Source organism: Lemur catta, chromosome 2 (genome assembly GCF_020740605.2).
Source record: "Lemur catta isolate mLemCat1 chromosome 2, mLemCat1.pri, whole genome shotgun sequence".
Classification (NCBI taxonomy): domain Eukaryota; kingdom Metazoa; phylum Chordata; class Mammalia; order Primates; family Lemuridae; genus Lemur; species Lemur catta.
This window is the reverse complement of record NC_059129.1, coordinates 110,037,259-110,046,529: the sequence shown is the minus strand read 5'-3', so window position 1 is coordinate 110,046,529 and position 9,271 is coordinate 110,037,259. Positions and strand designations below refer to the sequence as shown.

The 9,271-nt window shown below is 34.6% G+C and overlaps 1 long non-coding RNA gene across 1 annotated transcript in view; it reads right to left on the bottom strand.

The window, feature by feature from the left end:
* Positions 1-6,692: 6,692 nt before the first annotated feature.
* Positions 6,693-9,271, bottom strand: part of LOC123632229 — a 64,639-nt gene continuing 62,060 nt past the window's right edge. Inside the window, exon 3 of the long non-coding RNA XR_006733304.1 lies at positions 6,693-6,740. This is a non-coding gene — a long non-coding RNA (uncharacterized LOC123632229). The remainder of the gene's footprint in view (positions 6,741-9,271) is intronic.

Here is a 9,271-nt window from a genome sequence, read left to right as displayed (position 1 = left end):
TGAATATGTAATCTTTCCACAGGGAGAGATTCAACAAGAAGCAGTACAGCAGAGAAGACAGAAAAAAAACTTGAACTATATTATAATACATCATAGTCTTCTGTCTGATTACCAAATATTTAACATCCTATTTCCATATATAAAATATAATAATTCCCATCCTCTCTCTACAAGGAGACAATCTAAAAGTCTCATTGTCTCATCAAAGTATGAGGCTCAAACTCTTATGAGAGTTTCAGTGTTAGGTCCATATGTGGCTCCTCTTGATCCAAAGACTCAGGACAAACAGCCAGATTCTTAGCCTTCCTTTCCCTACCCTCCATCACAATAAGCACTCCTATTCAGAAACAGAAAGAATGGAAGAAACAAGCAGCCATTATTCCATTAGTAATTCTAAAATCTCACTCTCTGGCATCAGAAGTACCCTATCTTGAAGGTACTCTCATCTCAGGTGTTATGGACTGAATGTTTGCATCCTTCCAAAATTCATATATTGAAGCTCTGCTCCCCAATGTGCCTGTATTTGGGGATGAGGCCTCTAAAGAAACAATTGAGAGTAAATGAAGCCATAGGATGGGGCCCCAATTCAATGAGATTAGTGTCCTTATAAGAAGAGACACAGGAGAGCTTGTTCTCATCTCCCCTTTTTAACAACCCCACAACCCTGCCACATACATACACACACACACACACACACACACACACACACACACATGCATACACCAAGGAAAGGCCAGGTGAGTGCACTGTAAGAAGGCAGCTATCTGCAAACCAGGAAGAGGGTCTCACCAGAAACCCACTGTGCTGACACCCTAATCTCAGAATTCCAGCCTCCAAACTGAAAAAATACATTTCTGGTGTTTAAGCCATTCAGTCTGGTATATTGTTAAGGCAACTCTAGCAGAACATTCCAGCAGGAAATATTTGTTGATTAAGCACTGTTCTCTATTTCTGCCTGGAGAAAAAGCTGTCTATTCTATTGTTCTCAATAGCCCTTGGCCTTGCCCTTAGGAAGTCTTTTTTCCCTCATCCTCCTTGACCTCTAAGGAGGACATTAGAGCATGCAGCCTTCTTAGAACCTGAGCAAATTTGACATCCTGTTTTTCCACCCATAAAGGAGTAAAAATCCAATGATCATATTAAGTTTTGGAATTTGAGTCTCTTTTAGTTAAGGCTAGAAGGTTTGGGGATATAATTGTCTATAAAAGACATGATTTCTTGACTGTTTGATTCAAATAAGTACCATGTGCCAAGAATCACAGCAGCAATATTTTTTAGAACACACCTCCACGCTAGACTTAGCGTATCAGACTTCTATGAAAGAGTTATCATCATAGTGTCTTCTCCCTGAGAAATTTTATCCAGGTGAAAGAATTTAGTGGGTGTCACTTTAGTCAATTTGAAGATTTTTACCAATAGGATTTAGGGCCACGCTCTTGCTTTTGTCCAAGCCATTTTGTCTGTTTTAGTTAGCTCATGTTGCTGCAAAGCCTTTGAAGTTTTGTCTTTTAACAGTTGGAAACTGTTTAATACTATATATGGGCTACTCTTGGCTATGTTCAGCAACTAATTACAAAAAACAGATGAGCTCAGAAAAGATTTGTCTGGTTTGCAAGCAGAAATGAAAGAGAATAGACTCAAGGAACAGAAATCAAAAGCCTCTGTTTATATCAAAGCATATAGGTTCTGCTCATATTTCACTGGCCAAAGCAAAGCACACATCCAATCATACATTAATGGAAAGGAGAAGTATAAATCTTTCCACAGGGAGACACAGGGAAAATTTTGAACAATAATACAGTCTCTCCAAAGCCTTTACAAAATATAAAACTTTTATTGTGTGCATATATCATTCCTGCAAAATAGGTAGGAAAAGTTGGTTTTATTATCAGCCTCATTCTCTGGAGTATAAAGTGAAAGTTCAAGAAAATTTAAATCACAACCCAAGATCACAAAGCTAATAAGATAAAAAAGTTGACCTGGATCCCCAGATTTCTGATTTTTAATGCAGTATTCTTTTTACTACACTCAGCTAGTGCACATGAACTATAAAAGTTACACAACACAGTACATGAACACACATGTCCCAGGAGGCAGGGAACAAGAGGTGAGGAACAACATTTGGGTACAGAAGAGCTCTGGGTTCCAGGCCCAACTCTCTATTTAATGCAAGCTCCAGAAAGTCACTGAAACTCTCTGTGATTCAGTTTCATTGTCTGTAAAGTGGAAATTATTTTTTTAATTTTTAATTTCACTTTATTTTTGTTTTACTTTCATATTATTACAGGGCTAAAAATGCTTTGGTTACATAAATTGACTTTTTACTGCCAGACAAGCATTCACATCCCCCATACAGCACTCACTGCATCCATTAGGTGTAGATTTACCCGTCCCCTTCTCCCCCAAACCTGCCCAACATCCTGTGAATGTCACTTGCCATATGTGCACATTAGTATTGATCAGTTAGTGAAAATTTAATGGTGTGTACATGTAGTGTTTGTTTTTCCATTCTTGTGATACTTAACTTGGAAGAATGGGCTCCAGCTCCATCCAGGATAATACAAGAGGTATTAATTTATCATTGTTCTTTATGGCTGAGTAGTACTCCATGGTATACATATACTACATTTTATTAATGTAGTATATGTATAGTATGTGTGTAATGTAATATATACTACATTTTATTAATCCACTCATGTATTGATGAGCACTTCTGTTGTTTCCGCATCTTTGCAATTGTGAATTGTGCTGTTACAATATAAACATTCAAGTACAGATGTCTTTTTTTATACAATGTCTTTATTTACTTTGGGACAATACCCAGTAGTAGGATTGCTGGATCAAATAATAGGTCTACTTGTAGCTCTTTGAGGTATCTCCATATTACTTTCCATAGAGGTTGTACTAGTTTGCAGTCCCACCAGCAGTGTATGAGTGTTCCTATCTCTCCACATCCATGCCAACATTTGTTGTTTTGAGACTTTTTGATAAAATCCATTCTCACTGGAGTTCAGTGATATCTCATTGTGGTTTTGATTTGCATTTCCCTGATGATTAGAGATGTTGAGCATTTTTTCATGTTTGTTGACCATTAGTCTATCTTCTTTTGAAAAGTTTCTATTCATGTCCTTTGCCCACTTTTTAATGGAGTTGTTTGATTTTTTTCTTGCTGAGTTCTACATAGAATCTAGGTATCAGTCCTTTATCAGCTGTATAGCATGCAAATGTTTTCTCCCACTCTGTAGGTTGTCTGTTCACTCCAGTGATAGTTTATTCAACTGTGCAGAGCTTTTTAATTTGATCAGGTCCCATTTATGTATTTTTGTTATTGCTGTGACTGCTTTTGGAGTCTTCTTCATAAATTCTTTGCCTACGTTGATGTCTATAAGAGTTTTTCCAGCATTTTCTTCTATAATTCTTATGGTTTCATGCCTTAGGTTTAAGTCTGTTATCCATCATAAGGTGATTTTTGTGAGAGGTGAGAAGTGTGGATCCTGTTTAAGTCCTCTACATGTGGTTATTCAATTTTGCCACCCCCATTTATTGAATAGGGATTCCTTACCCCGTGTATATTTTTGTCTGCTTTGTGAAAGATCAGATATGATGATGATTTTATATCTGGGTTCTCAGTCCTATCGCATTGGTCTACATCTCTGTTCTTGTGCCAGTATCATGCTGTTTTAGTTTATAGCCTTGTAGTATAGCTTGAAGTCTAGTAAATTGATGCCTCCCAATTTTTTCTTTTTGCTTATTATATGGTCTTATGATCAGCTCATAGGACATTCCTTAAGACTGACCACAACCTATGCCACAAAATGTGTGTCAACAAATTTAAAAAAATATAAATTATACCACGCATCTTCTCAGACCACAGTGGAATAAAATTAGAAATCAACTACAGTAGAAACACTCATCTCTACACAAAATCATGGAAATTAAACAACCTACTGCTGGATGATAGTCAGGTGAAGGAAAAAATTAAGATGGAAATCAGAAGATTCTTAAACTAAATGATAAAGGGCATATAAGTTATCAAAATCTTTTGGACACAGCTAAAACAGTCCTGAGAGGAAAATTCATAGCCATGACTACCTACATTCATCAGAAATATCACAAATTAACAATCTAATGAATCAACTCAAAAAACTGGAAAAGGAAGAGCAAACCAATCCCAAACCCAGAAATAACAAAGATCAGAGTTGAACTAAATGAAATTGATAATAAAAGAACTATACAGAAGATTACTGAAACAAAAAGTTGTTTCTTTGAAAAGATAAACAAAATTGACACCCTTCTGACTAGATTAACCAGGAGCAGAAAAAAAAAGGACTCTAATATGCTCAATCAGGAATGAAAAGGGAGAAATTGCAACTGATACCATGGAAATACAGAATATCACATCTGAATACTATAAAAATTTCTATGCACATAAATGTGAAAACATGGAAGAAATGGACAAATTCTTAGAAACACACAGCCTCCCTAGGCTCAATCATGAAGAAACAGAATTCCAGAACAGACCAACATCAATTACAGGAATTGAAGCAGCAATAAAAAACCGTCCTAAAAAAAAAGTCCTGGACCAGATGGTTTCACAACCAGACCTACAAAGAAGAACTGGAGCCTATCCTGTAGAAATTATTCCATAACATTGAGAAGGAAGGAATCCTCCCCAACATGTTTTATGAAGCCAACATCACCCTGATACCAAAGCCAGGAAAGGACTCAAAAAAATAAGAAAACTACATACCAACATCCCTTATAAATACAGATCCAAAACTTCTCAAAAAATCTTAGCAAATTGAATTCAGCTGCTCATCAAAAAAATAATCTTTCACAAACAAATGGACTTCATCCCAGAGATACAAGGATGGTTCAACATACACAAATTTATAAATGTAACTCACCACATAAATAGAATTAAAAACAAAAACCATATGATCCTCTCAATAGACGCAGAAAAAGCATTTGACAAAATTCAACACCCTTTTATGATAAGAATGCTTAACAAAATAGGCACAGATGGGACTTACCTCAAAATGATAAAAGCCACATATGACAGACCCAAAGCCAACATCATACTGAACAGGGAAAAATTAAAAGCATTTCCACTTAGAACTAGAACCAGATAAGGTTTCCCTCTATCACCACTTGTATTTAACATAGCGCTGGAAGTCCTAGCCAGAGCAATCAGACAAGAGAAGGAAATCAAGGGTATCCAAATGGGGGTGCAGAAGAGGTCCAACTATCACTCTTTGCTGACAATATGATCTTATATCTATTATAGAAAACCCCAAAAATTCTACCAAGAGACTACTGAAATTGATAAATAAATTCAGCAAAGTGTCAGGTTACAGTGTCAATGTACATATATCAGTAGCATTCCTATACTCCAACACAGTCAAACTGAGAACCAAATCAAAGACTCAATACTTTTCATTATAGCAACAAAGTAGAATTTTTTTAAAGTACTTAATACAGATTCTCAGACACTATTAATAGTTTAATACATATATTTTCCAAGGCATTAAACATTAGATGGAGAACATGGGAAAGAAGAATGGAAAGCAAAATGAAAGTGCAAAATGGCATTTTGGGGTGAACTTTTTCTTTGTCAATTATATCTATGTTTCTCTCCATAGAAAGTGGTCTCTTTGCAGCAATGGACACATAAACTATACACTGGATCATTTATGTAATTAGTATAAAGCATCAAGAACAGCCATTTAGAACTCCTAATATTTTATATAAGCAGCAAAAACAGGATTTAGGTTATAATAAGTATTAGAAAAATGATACATATTTTATTTCATGTCAAATATAGATTTATTTATGCAGCATATAAATTCAAGACTGCCTCACATAAATACGTTGTTTTATGTGTGGGACAGGAATGATATCATTATCCTCATTTTCCAGATTAAATGACCCTTGTTCCAAGAGGTTAAATTATGTACATATTAAGATCTTGGACTTACAAACCACTATATGATAAAAACTCAAAAATTTTCATTATAAATAATCATATTCTCATTGTTGTAGGTACAACCAATATCAAAAAATTTACTCACAGTTCCACTTCTCATCAATTCCTTTCATGTACGTATATATCAATCTCACATAAAGCCAGAGAAAGTGCCATTTTTACTATCCCAATACATACTATTATAACATTGAAATGTTAATACACAAGGCTTTAAATTTCAAACACATTTCTTTTATTATGATCATAAAGTTCAATGTGATTTCTTAAATATAAAATGCAGAAAAAGTCCTCTATTATTACTGTGAAATCCAAGCTTGAGCACACAGAGAAATAATGTGTCTGATGGAAATTTTAACGGCTATCAATGTCTAATGACTATTGAGTTTGGACATTTATGCTCTGATCCAGCTGAAATTCACACAATCAGAAATCATATAATCATATACAGTTGTTGTACAAAAGAAATTATTCAGGGTGGAAAAAAACCCAAGTAACAGGCAAATCTTAAATAGAATTTATTTTCAAAGCTGCAAAAATCACAACCATTAAGTTAGAAAGAAATAGGTTCTACTCAGTGAGTCATGTCAGGATTAGCATCAATCTCATCAGATGACAGAGAACCTTCCCTTCTCAGTTAATCCTGCAAAGGGATGTGCACTTTTCCAGAAAGAGAAAAGTCCACACAAATTACAATAAGGATCAGTAACTCCGGTCACAACGTTACAGGAAGAACACTGCCAAACACAGATGGCTCCTAAAGTGGCACAAGAGAGAGATAAATGATAACATTTAACATCTACACCAAATAATGAAAAAAAAAATCATTGTATTCTGGGAAAATTCCCCCCCCCCATTTTTATTGGTATCTTCTGGGATTTTAACATTTAAAAAGTAACATTTTATTCAACCTTTCTACAAGTTGAAATGTACCAATTAAAACAATAAAAATATCACATTGTATCTATTATTCCTGCAAAAAGGAAAAAGAGCTACTGCTTCTAATGCTGGAGAATGTGTGAAGAAATAAAGTTCTCATATTCAGAGTATAAATTGCACAAGCTTTCTGGATGGAAATATTGCAATGTACCTCAGCAATCTAAATGTACATAGTTCTAGAAATTACATATCTTGGAATTATGCTATGGAAATAACAAAAATGTAAAAATAGATGTCATTGTGAAGTTCATGAGGGCATTGTTTCATTAGTAAAATCTGAAACAACCTAGAAGTTCACCAATAGTTTTTAAAGTAAATTAGGGAACATCCATACAACAGAATATCATGCAGCCCTTAGAAAGAATCAGATAATTGCTAGATATTGGCTTATCATATATTACATGAGTAAAAGTAGATTACAGTTCAGTTTGCATAATATAAAACATACACACATTTAAATGTACATCAAAGAAGGCTGGAAAGATAAATACTCATAACAGAGTTTGCCTCTGGAGAGTGGGCTTACTGAGCCCCTGAGGATCTCCCACAATTACACAGATCTAAAGATTGGACCAAAAACAACCAAAAGGATGCACTGGGAAAGGCAAAATGCACCCATATACACATATATGCTGTTGGTCATTTTATTAGCGTATTTTGTGCAAGATATCTTTAAATACTGTAGGGTACCTTCATGATATAACGCCCTAGACAGGGAAATAGCATATAAATTCAAGACTGCCCCACATCTTGTCTCATACCAACATCAGTCCGCTGGTTAGCATTTATGGCAAGTAAGGGGAAAATTGTACTATAATACAAATTTGTATTATGCTATATACTAACGAATATATCACACATGTATCTGGCAGCACTATCTCCCATAAGCATTCCTTTCCAGAAGTTATGGAGGACTCTCAACTAAACATGGAAATACTCTTTAATACATAAGTAAATAAAACAATTAGACAGGCAAACACACTTCATGCCATGCCAGTTAAAAGTGTTTTTTTGGTTTTTTTTAAGTTTTAGGTCCTTACTTACAGTAACAAATTTCTCTCTCTCTCTCTCTCTCTCTCTCTCTCTGATATAAACACTAGTTTTGCTATGTAATTAGTTTTTCAGCTAAGCCATAGGTTATCTGTATTCTTAAAACGTTAAAAATGACATATATTCGAAGTTCTCATCAAGCTCTAAGTAGAACAAAACCACAGTGAACGAATTTCAAACACACAGAGGTAAGATCAGATCTTTGGTCTGATCTATGCAAAGTTGCAACATATCCCTTCATTTTTGCCAACAGTCTTTCTGCAGGGTGTCTATTCTCCCACCTCTAGTAGCTTAATAAATGTCTTAATTATGTCATCCATATAATGATATTGGGAGAAAGGCTCTGGCAGACCCACTTTAAGATGTTAATAGAGTGCCTCAGAAAATAAATATTATTTTTGTTTATCTCATTAATCTTGGACATTCCTTCCTTCCCTTCAGCCAGACTGCTTCAGAAAGGCAAGTATTTTATCCATGTGACAGAGTTATAGGAAAATTGCCACTCAGACTTAGAAAATGAGCCTTTTCTATATTCTGACAACCATTTATCTCTCTGCCATCAGGCAATATCTAAAATTTTTATGTGGACCTTATCTTCAAGACAAATTCTTGTTGAGTCTCAGGGGTTGTCAATATATTTTTAACCTTTGAAGGAAATGCTATCTTTCCAAAACAGCCACGTTTTATCTGTCAAGGGTAATACTGTACTATGAGGGCTTAAAACAATTATCCAAAACCTTTCGCAAGTCTGATTTTTATAACATAAACTCATTCATAAAAATGTATTTCAAATGATTCAGCACCATTGAAAATTAACACTCAATAAAGCAGATAAGGAGATTGCAAAAGTTGTCATTACATTTAGTTCTAAATAATCACAAATGAGAAAAACCCTAATAGATTTTTAACTTCAAATTCCACCTCCCAAACTTCCACTTTTATCCTTTTTGCATATAGAAATATACCAAAATGTATGCAATGAACACAAACCTCTCCAACATTCCAATTTTTCAAATTATCATAATTTTTCTCCTCACCATTTCCTGTATCTTCTTAACTATAATTTGTCCTAACCTTCTTAGTTCTTTCCCTTATCCCCACACAGATTTATTTGTAAGCTGCAGCATTTTTGCTATTCCAGGAAATTTTTTTCCGTAAATTGCTGAGACTTTGTCATTCTGCTTTTATTAATATTTTAATGAGACTGTAGAAATGGGTTATTTTTGCTATAGCCTATTTTATTTCTCCCATAATGTTAGTTGTATCCACAAATCTTTTGCTATGTGTGATGTATGCAAA